The sequence below is a fragment of the Pseudopipra pipra genome, chromosome W (genome assembly GCF_036250125.1).
Source record: "Pseudopipra pipra isolate bDixPip1 chromosome W, bDixPip1.hap1, whole genome shotgun sequence".
NCBI lineage: Eukaryota > Metazoa > Chordata > Aves > Passeriformes > Pipridae > Pseudopipra > Pseudopipra pipra.
In genome coordinates, this window is record NC_087580.1 from 48,657,674 (window position 1) to 48,669,494 (window position 11,821).

Sequence of the window (11,821 nt, forward strand, 5' to 3'; positions counted from 1 at the left end):
CATGGAAAGGAGTATTAGGCAAGCATGGTGTTGGAAACTGCAACGATAATGGTCGCCTTCTGCTAGAATTCTGTGCGGAGCAACAGCTCACCGTCACTAATACTATCTTTCAACAGAAAAATAGTCTGAAGACAACCTGGATGCATCCTAGATCTAAGCATCGGCATCTCATCGATTATGTCTTGGTGCGTCAGAGAGATGTCCACGATGTCCACGTGATGCCTAGTGCAGAATGCCAAACAGACCATCGACTTGTGCACTGTAAACTTAACTTCAATCTTAAGTTCAAACCTAAAAGGGGCAGTATCCCAAGGAGGAGACTCCAGGTTAACAATCTCCAATCAGCCACAGTGAAAGACAGATTGCAGGCAAATCTTCAAACTAGGCTTGAAAACCACTCCGTAGATTCTATAGATGCCTCTCCTGAAACACTTTCGCACCATATTAAAAACAGCATCCTGCAGTTCTCTGAAGAATCCTTAGGGTTCTCCTTCAAGAAGAACAAGGACTGGTTTGATGAAAACAATCAAGAGATCCAGGAATTGTTGAGGAAGAAGACAACTGCTCACCAAGCACACCTTGCTCAGCCATCCTTGTACCAGGGTGAATTTGGTCTGTGTTTGGCCCCAGCCACCTGCAGTAGTTTATATTCTCCCTGCCAAGTTCACTGATAAAACAGTGAATTCGTCCTTGGAGGGAGAACTTCTGTATAAACTGTTTTAATTGGTGTTCTGTGATTGGCTAATTGTCCTCCAAGGTCGCTTGAAGGAGAATTTGAGGAGGAGGATGAAGTAAGCCCCCAGACTCAATTCAGAAAGACCCCCAAAGCATACTGTGCGTGCGTTAGGGGATTTCCAAAGTTCTCACGCATGCGCAGAAGAGATGCACTTACATAAACAGGAGGTGGGACTGAGGGCCTCCTCTCATGCGGCAGCCAGTGGCAAGTTCACCATAAAGCAAGATCTTAGGGAGGCGGTGGTCCTTCATCCTTGAGATGTGCCCTGCCCAGCGCAGCTGTGTTCTCAGCAACATGGCCTCAATGCTTGTGACTGCTGCGTGTTCTAGAACAGATGTATTAGTCACATAATCCGAGCCGAGCGGGCCGCACTGAGTGCACGCGGCCTGCGGCCGAAAGGCTTTCAATACTGTGAGCAGAAAAGGTCTATGGCAGATTTTGGAACTTTTAGGATGTCCCTCCAAGTTCCTTAAAATGATCATCTCACTCCATGAGGATCAGCACAACCAAGTCAGATATGGCAATGCACTTTCTGAGCCCTTTCTAATAACTAGTGGTGTGAAACAAGGCTGCGTTCTTGCACCAACTCTATTCACAATCTTTTTCAGCAAGATGCTCTAAAGGGCCACAGCAGACCTCGGTGATCAGGATGGTATCTACATTCGATATCGTACTGATGGAAGCCTATTCAACCCAAGGTGACTGAAGACCTATACTAAGACCTTAAATCATCTTGTCCGGGAGCTGCTTTATGCTGATGATGCCACCCTTGTCGCCCCCACAAAGGCAGTTCTACAGTGTTTAACATCCTGCTTTGCAGACGCTGCTGAGTTCTTTGGGTTTGAAGTCAGCTTAAAGAAGACAGAAGTTCTCTATCAACCTGCACCTCAGGAAGTCTTCCATCATCCCCATATCACCATTCGTGAATCAGAGCTCAAATCAGTCCAGCAGTTTAATTACCTAGGCAGCCTCATCTCCTCGGATGGTAAGATTGACAGAGAGATAGACAACAGGTTAGCAAAGGCATATAGTGCTTTCAGAAAACTCCATAAAAGAGTTTGGCAAAATAAACACCTGAAGAAAAGTACAAAGATCAGTGTTTACAGAGCCATAGTGCTGTCTACTCTTTTATATGGATCTGAATCATGGGTCATCTACCGCCACCACCTGCCACTCCTAGAACACTTCCATCAACGCTGCCTCCATATAATCCTAAACATCCACTGGTCAGATTATGTGACTAATGCATCTGTTCTAGAACAATCAGCAATCACAAGCATTGAGGCCATGTTGCTGAGAACACAGTTGCGTTGGGCAGGACACGTCTCAAGGATGAAGGACCACCGCCTCCCTAAGATCTTGCTTTATGGTGAACTTGCCACCGGCTGCCACATGAGAGGAGCCCCAAAGAGAAGATGCAAGGACTCCCTGAAACAACATCGCAGCCTTGGCCATATTGATAAACATAACTGGTCTACTCTGACCTCCAATCGGGAGGTCTGGAGACACACCATCTATAACGCTACTGATGCTTTTGAGAACACATGCAGGATCACTCTTGAGGAGAAAAGACAGCCCAGAAAGAATCGTGTCTTGCAGAATATACCACCTAAGGAGTCCTTCTGCTGTGCCTTTTGCAACCGGACATGTCTATCTCATATTGGCCTTTTTAGCCACCAGCGCACTTGTGACAAACGTGGGTAGAGCCCTCCCCAAATCTTCATTCGTGAAGCCTAGTCATGAATGAAAAAATAGGATGTGGGCAAATGTCCTGGTTCTGTCCTACATCAGCAGGAGGAGGCATGGCCAAGACATTGTGTTATTTGATACCACATTACATCATTGCCAGGGGCAGAGAAATGGGACTCTCTCTCTCTTCTGGGAAGGAGGGGCATCTCTTTCCAGTAGAACAAAGTGTGATGGGGTGGGGAACCTGTCAGCCATTGTTCATTGTCTTGGGGTCTGTGGTGAGCATTTTTGCATGTGAATCATTCTCCCTTTTGGAAAACTTTTGTTATTAATATTGTTGCTGACACTGTTTGTTTCTTATCTCGTTGCTGTTTCCAGTAAATTATCTCAGCCCGTGATCTTTGCCTTTCGTACCTCCAATTCTCGTCTCTGGCCACCCACGGGGGGCAGAAGATGGGGAAGGGAGTGTGAGCAAGCGGCAGTGTGGTTTGGAAAGGTTTGGTGGGAGAACTAAATTGGGGAGTACCCTTCCTAAATCACAACATTCATGTACCCCCATGTACCAGCAAACAAGAATGGGTGTGGCAGACAATTGTCTGAACAGATCTACTGACATGAAAATTAACATTATTACATTAGCAAGGCCATTAAGCCATAGCATGAAGAAATAAAAGGGACATACATTTAATTTCAAATTTTTTTATATTACATTAAAACCCATCAATATTGATGAAATTGGCAATCTTTCTATATTACTGTATTATGAAACACTGCACAGACTCTTAGGAATTTCCTGTATTAAAGACTATATAAAAAAGAATTTGAACTGGACTGAAGGTTTATTGTTTATCTTTCATTTTATGTAGGATTTCTATGTTGAATGACTGCATTAATTTCATAGGCATTTACCCTTTTAGCAGAGGACAAACACAGTAAAGGTAATAATGTAGATTTGGCACTAGTAATAAGTGTTGAAAAAGTTAATAAAACAAGTTCATTCACAGAAATTACATAGGCAAGCTCATAAGAACATATAATCATTGCATGCAGCAACTCTTCTGTTGTCATGATTGACATAAAGGCTGTCAACTGGGTGATCATTGTGTCTGTCTTGACGAATTAAATTATTGTGCTTGTTTATTTGGATTAGTATGTTTTCATCTGGTGACAACACATGAAGCCTGTCTGACTATGGATGCCCCTGAAGACTGTGGTCTAGGAGAGAAATTTGCATTTCATGTTGCCAGCATTCCGACAGGAGGGTCTAGTTACAGTCAGTGCTGCTCATTTGTTATCTTTTCCTAAGATGCCTCATCCAAATAAACCAGCAGCTCTGTTATTTGACATTATTAAGACTAAACATGGTATTGTTGCCTTAAGATAATGGGAGCCAAAAATAGACTCACCAGGCAATCATTGGTAGAGATAAGGTAGAGAGAAGTTTTAATAGAAGGCCTTCAACCACAGGGAGTACAGAGACGCACGCACCACGTGTCCAGGGGTTACACAATTTATAGTACAGTCCATCCAATCCCAGATCTATCGGTTCTGCCCCCCTGGAAATTGAGTCAGGGGTCCTGAGACACCCCCTTCCTCATCTTCCTCTTTGTCACAGCACGTCCAGTCCTTGGAGCTCCTCCAAGGTTCTGGGGTTTGAAGGTTGCTTTGTCTATTGGTGTATCTTCTTGTTCAAGCCACAGTGCAAATGTTCTTAAACAGAATGAAGGCCTACCTTGAGGGAAGTCTAAACAAACTAAAGGAATTTAGAAAGTTCGATATGAAATGGGGTAATAGGGTTACCTCCCCTCTGGGGAGGCATTAGCACCTTCACACCCAGCCTGAGGGGTCATCTCTGCTAATGAACCATACTGGACTGGCATAATAGGCAGCTGCAATGACCTAGACCATCAAAGGTTCCAAAAGTATTCCATGACTCACAGAGTAAATCACCCATTGTGAAATTGCCCACCCTGGGGGAGGTACCAGGCATTCCCACCTGAATCTGAGCATATATAATCTTGGGGTTTTTGGTACCACTTGTTGGATCCAGGGGAAAACCAGAACTCCAACAGGACTGCCACTCTCAACAAGACTGTGATCATTACTTCAACAGAACTGCACCATCATCTGGACCAACAGGTTTCCTTTCCTTTTATTTTGCACCCAGGGGGGGCCATGTGGTGCTCAGCACAGGGCTAATGAACACTATTCTGTTCTTGTCCCAGGGTGCTGGGTTATACATCTGTCTTTGGGGGTTAAAACCAGTTTTTCTCTGTATCATTGTTGTGCAAGTTTCGAGCTGGCTTCCTGCCAAGTCCCCGAAACTCGACAACAAGGACCTGCTTCCCAGAGAGGGAAGAGAAAAAAATGACTTAAGCAGCCAAAGCTATAGCAAAAAATTATATATATATATATAACATATGAGACAGATATATACAATGAGAATACTATACACCGCGACTCCCGAAATCCCAAACAGCTCCCCAAAAAAGGGAAGAGGGGGAGGGAGAAGGGAAAAAGGACAAAAAGGGACAAAGACCAAACAAGTCAACCAGTCAACTGAAGGTAAGGTAGCAAAATCTCACCACTTCCCTTTGAGCAAGCAGGATGGCTAGACACCACCCAGCACTCTCCTCTCACACGTGGCAGATAACAGCAGTCGCTGTAGGCCTCAGTTCGAACCTCGCCGGAAAGGAAGAGAGCGAGGTCCCTCCTGCTGGCTTTATTTATACCTCAAGTTACATAAAGGAATAGCATGGAATACTTCCGTGATCACCTTCCTAGTTCCTTCCTGGTTTCAAGCTGGTCTCCAGGAAGGTCTGAGTGACACTTTTACAATTGTATTTAGTGTAATCTTTTTAGTAAATTGTAACTCTGACTTGTAATCTCTCGAGTTGGGTTAATTTCTCCCGCCACTTTACTTTTAAACCAGCACACCCACTTTGACTGTTTTCCCATGTGTATAAATAAGACCATACTTTATTAACCCTGTTTCCTACCTGTCAGCTAAAATCAGGTAAACCTGTTACCAAGACAGTTTGGTGTTCCTATTGGTTTTTTAGTCCCTGAAAAGTGCTAGTTAGTTCATGTTTGTATACTAACCTGACTATGCATAGTACTTTCTAAGTGGCACAGTATTCTTACTGTCCTACCACATCTTTTGCAGATTAATCCTTTTGCCATGGAAGCCGAAGAAATGATGGAATGTATCCAGGAATTCCCTGAACACTATAAAGTTATTTTGGATAGACTAAATGAACAACGTGAGCAGGACCAGTTTACAGATATCACTCTGATTGTCAATGGTATGTATATGCCCGAGAACCAGTTGGTATCCAGAGAATTCTGAAAGCTGTGCTGGGAAACTGTTGGGTTTGTCACAGGTCAGCTGTCAAACTTGCCTGCTAACAAATTCTTGGCTCTGTATTGGTATGTGAATTGTTTGCAGAGTTTCATTTATTAATCTTGGGCTGAACAGAGTCTCCAGCAGTGATTAATAATTTTGCTTCTGCTTTTCATATAATCCCAGAATGGTTTGGATTGGAAGGGACCTTAAAGCTCATCTCATTCTACCCTCTGACATGGGCAGGGACACCTTCCACTAGACCAGGTTGCTCCAAGCCCCATCCAACCTGGTTTTGAACACTTCCAGGGATGGGGCAGCCACAACTTCTCTGGGCAACCTGTGCTAGGGCCTCATCACCCTCACAGGGAAGAACTTCTTCCTGATATCTAATCTAAACCTGTTGTCCTTCACCTTCAGGTCATTATCCCCCTTGCGCCATCATCTGGACCAACAGGTTTCCTTTCCTTTTACTTTGCACCCAGGGGGACCACATGGTGCTCAGCACAGGGGCTAATGATCACCGTTCTTTTCTTGTCCCAGGGTGCTGGGTTATACATCTGTCTTTGGGGATTAAAACCTGTTTTTCTTTGTATCGTTGTATTTATTGTAATCTTCTTAGTAAATTTTAATTCTGACTTGTAATCTCTCTTAAATTGGGTTAATTTCTCCCGTCGGTTTACTTTTAAACCAGCACAGTTGTTTTCTTTGGGGGAGGGGAAAGGTAAAGTTACAGTTGATGTCATTTCATGTTTAAGTGGAGTTTGAGTGACTTTAGTCATTAGCATATGTGGGGCCATGAAAAGTAATATGTATTTTCAAGTTAATGAAACTAAGTTCAGCTTTCAGTCACCATTTGGGTCATCCCTTTGGCATAATTCCTGTTAGCTGCATTGTTTTTGACAGAACATGACCACAACACCTCTGTGCTGCTCCATCCTTTGTTTCATGCCTCTCTCAGGGCAGTACACCAAGATCCCTCAGTGTTCCTGGTCCTAAGGTGTGCAGATAGCTTGTTTCTGGTGAGCTATAGCCAATGTATGCACTCCTTGCTGAACTTTGTTTTTTGGTTTCCTCCCCACATTACCCACCTGGTGACTACAGTCAACTCAAACTACACTACACATGTATGTTGTGTAGAACATCAAGCGTATGCATATTGCATGGAATATCAATTGTGTTCATGTTAAATACAGATAGCAAGTAGGTTAATTGCTTCATCATATTCCAAGGTTTTACATACAACATCATTACTAAAGCAAAACATATTAAGGTTAATATTAGGACAACAAAAGGGTGAAACATTCTATTAAGAACTCCTGTAGCAGTAGGTAACCATCCAAAAAAGGTGTCCCACCATCCATCTTCTCTGTCTTCCTTCACTCGTTCTAGCACATGATGTATTTCTTCCACATCATGATGGACAGTAAACAAAGTCTTTTGTCCATTTGCTTGAACTTGCTTCAATAGCAGTTTTCTTATCAAGGTGAGATTCATTCCAATTGATAATATGTAACAGGAGATGAGTAACTGAAATCACATCCCATAATGTCAACACTTACAGACACAAATATTAGAGTGATTTCATGTATCTACAATATGATTATCTAAAAATACAAAATCATAAGGGGTTCTCATACAAGCATATCCTTTTCCAATATGTACAAGTATGGTATTGGGAGTTTCATCAGGATGTATCTCAAAATGACAAATGTTGTTCCATGTCAAGACAAATGTCTTGAGCTCTGATGGTGTTGGTCTCACAAATGAGTCCTTGTTCCTGTACAACACATGCATTGATATCAATAGTTTGCCATTTATTTCTATCCTATTGAGCCTGTACTATATGCTCCAGGGAATAGAGTACAGCTCCATTGGAATTTCATCCTGACACAATGATTGGGTATATGGGATATACCAAAGCATTGTGTATTGTTAAAAAAGCTGTGGCTTTACTGTTGGTGGGGTCATAAGTGAAATTAACTGGTTACCACCAAGACTGGAATTCCCTTTCCAATTTAGCTGCATTATCTCAGGTTACCTTTTGAATTTCAGTGGGCAAATTGCCCTCATCTCCTTCCTTTATAATTGCTGCCTCAGTAAATTGCACCCACAGCTGAGAAGTGTGTGTGGTACAGAATGTACTATAGTTACTATACTCACCAACCATATGAAGTTGAACAAGGGAAAGTGTTAGATTCTGCACCTGGGATGGGGCAACCCCAGATCTACAGGCAAACTGGGCAATGAGATGCTGGAAAGCAGTGCTGGGAAAAGGGATCTGGGGTTCCTGGTCAATGGCAAGTTGGATATGAGTCAGCAGTGCCCTGGCAGCCAGGAGGGTCAACTGTGTCCAGGGGAGCATCAGGCACAGCATCACCAGCCAAGCGAGGGAGGGGATTGTCCTGCTCTACTCTGCACTGGAGCAGCCTCACCTGGAATATCGTGGCAGTTTTGGGCACCGCAATATACGAAAGATATTAAGCTGTCAGAGAGCGTCCAAAGGAGGGCAACAAAGATGGTAAATGGCCATGAGGGGAAGCTGTATGAGGAGCGGCTAAGGGCACTTGTGGTCTGTTCAGCCTGGAGAAGAGGACACTGAAGGGAGATTTCATTGCAGTCTACAACTTTCTCATGAGGGGAAGAGGAGGGGCAGGCACTGATCTCTTCTGTGTGGAGACCAGTGACAGGACCCAAGGGAATGGACTGAAGTTGTGTCAGAGGAGGTATAGATTGAATATTAGATAAAGGTTCTTCACCAGAGGGTGGTTGGGCACTGGAACAGGCTCCCCAGGGAAGTGGTCGCAGCACCAAGGCTGACAGAGCTCAAGGAGCATTTGGATGATACTCTCAGGCACATGGTGTGACTCTTGGGGATGGTTCTGTGCAGGGCTGGGAGTTGGACTCGATGATCCTTGAGAGTCCCTTCCAACTCAGCATATTCTGTGATTCTGGTCATTACTCATTACTCACTCAGTACTGATTACTCATTACTCATTACTCATTACTCATTACTCGCTCCTTGTAAATATGACCTGTAGGTCCCTTCAAGAGGATCAGACATAATATCGTCCCTTCTATTCTTCCTAGAGGCTTGTCCATGGGAAACTGGAGCAGCATTTATCCTTGAAGGATTTCCTGTGGCAGTTATTCTTCCTCTCAACTCACATACCCATGCTGCCAGGGCAGAGGTGTGTTTTCCATCCCACCTCCTCATGTCTTCTCCATGTTCATGCAGGTAAAACCACAGGTTACCTCATGGAGTGTCCCCTCTCTCTTGAGCAGGGGAGTGCCTGCTCCCAATATCAGAGACTCTGGTCTGTTCTGGCAAGACATGGAAAATTTCCTTCCTAAGCTCCTCTTTAAGTTTCTGGTTGCCCTCTTAAACTTCCTCTTTTAAATTCCAGAAATCCTCAGTCAGTCTTTCCAAGGAGGAGACATGGGCCCATAATGGGGCTGAGATAGTTTCTTCATATATCCAGAGTCTGCCAACCAAAATGCCCATTTTTTCTTTGTCCTTCCATGCCATCACTTCCAATGAGTTTGCATATGACACCAGCATGTTCTGTATGAATTTCAGCCACATGTTTGGTGTACACTGGATGCCATCTGGATTATTAGGGAGTTGCTTGTCATCTGCAAAGATTATCTCCAGCACAGCTAATTCTCTCAGGCACTGGATACTTTGCTCCATGGTACTTGCCTTGGTGCGCTGAAAGGTCTTCCTTGCACAGGTATCTTTCCCTCACGTTTGACAGGAGTCGCCTCCAGAGGTTGAGTGTTTCTGATCTTTTTCCGATCCCCTGGTCAATGCCCACATCCCAGGACAGGGGTCCCAGTTGCTTGGTTTCACTGCCATCTAGATTCATATCGTCGGCCGTGATATCCCAGCATCGGAGCAGCCAGATCAATATGGACTCATCTGGCTGGCAGCTGAAATCTTTCCACATATCGCACAGCCCAGCTGGGGATAGGGATTGGGTGATTATATCTGGCCCTGACTCTTCCTCCTGTTCTGAGGGCCCTGCTTCCAATTCATCACTCACTATGTGAACTGATTTGGTCTTGGATTTCCTCTTCTGTATAGGGGTGACTTCTACTGGCTTGGGTTGTCCTTCTGGTTCAGCTGCGGCTTGAGAGACCACGGTGCCTGTTGATCTGTTTTCCTTCCCCTCTCCCTAAAGGTGCTGTACAGTGATGACCAGTGTCTGATAAATAGTAGCCAGGGCCCAGCACATTGCAAATTGCTCTTCTCTGGAGCTGCCACAGCAATTTTCTTTCAAATATTCTGCCACTTTATTAGGGTCCTGCACCTGTTCAGGCATGAACTTCCAAACCATTGGAGCAGAATACTCCTTCAAAAGCTGGCCCATTTTCTCCCACATTCCCTGCCACTCAAAATTATCTACCCCCAAGGCAGGTCTCTGGACAACTTTCCTAGAAGTCTCTGTTCTGACTCTAAACATGTTGTAGAGCATACAGAGGAGACATAGCAGACCTATCCACAAGAATATGCTGTCCTTAACATCCAGAGGGAATTCAAAATTCTCAAAAGCTGTTGTAACAGGCCTGAAGGAGGAGAAGGGGGTGAAAGGCTGGGGAAAATCATCCTTCCCTGTTCCCCCCACAGACTGGATATAATTGTTAATGAATCCCCGGAGGTAGCAGACAAGGCCAGGAGAGGAGAACAACACTGAATACACATCCCAAATGAGCCCCATTACCTTTGACATAATGCCATAGACTGTCATCACACTGGACATGAGTAAAGCAATCCTGACCCCTCTTCCTGCTTTGAAAAAAAACATCGCGAGGAACACATAGTTCATATACTGAATTATGTATGGGGTTAGCTCTTACTGATGCTCCAACTCCTTGATTCTGAAGAGCTGGATTTGGCCTTTTACCCAGATGCAGATTATATCATCTTCTTTGGTGTTCTTGGTTTCTAGTGACCAGGATTTGATCGTCTTCCAAGGACACGTTTTGCAAAAAAATGAAACCTCAGCAGTTAAGAAATACCCAGAAACTGGCCTTAGACTTCATATGAAAATATAGTCATCAAGCAAAATATATTGAATATACATGGGAATATAGATTGGAGTTGCCAAAACTGCTATACTCAGCAAAAGAAACACATTGTAATTGAGGCTTAATTCCTACTAAACATCCCATTGTCTCATTTGGGCATCTGGCATAGAACTATTCCCATGATTCCACGAGAAAACTTTTATTGACTTTTCTTAATGTGACGGCGCAATAGTCTGGTACATAAATTTTATCAAATAATTGCTATATAGGACTACATCTCAATCAGTAAATTGTTCTTCCCACATCTCTACAGAAACTTGCTTTAATAGTGCTTACAGTTTTCAAAGATAGTTTAGCAGTGACAGCATTCTCCTGCACTGTGAAAGACTGCATCTGAAACTCTTCTTGAGGTTCAGTCAGAAACCAAGCTTTGGAGGAGCCAGAAGAATTTGTTAATCTTTACACAGAAGAATTTGTTAATCTTTACATTGGAGACTGAAAAGCTTAGTGCCAGCAAAGCAGGCAGTTCTACAGTTCTAGCTCAAGACAGTGTTGGCTCTGTTCACATGTGGTACATCATCAGACAAAAGTAAAGATGCTGTCATGTTGTTGTGGTTTAGGAATGGTATTCTCCAATTTAGTACTCCCACTAAAACCACCTGCTGCTCCCCCCTCCAATTGGAGGCACAAAAGGCAAAGATCATGGGTTGAGATAAGAACAATTTAATGAAAACAGCAATGAGGTATGGAAATGAACAGTAACAGCAACAATATTAATAAAAAAAGGTCTAAGAAAAGAAATTATTCACATGGAAAAAGCCCTCAATAATAGACAATACCAGACAGCTCCCTCTGCCACGTTTTCTCGACTGGAAGGAAACTCTTTCTCCTCAGAAGAGATAGTCCCTTTCCCTTGCCCTGGCAATGATGTGAGGTGATATAGAATAGCCTCGGGGTCCTGGCAGTGCCTGTTCTGGCTACTGCAAAAATTAACCCTGTCCTGGTCAGAACCAGGACACTAT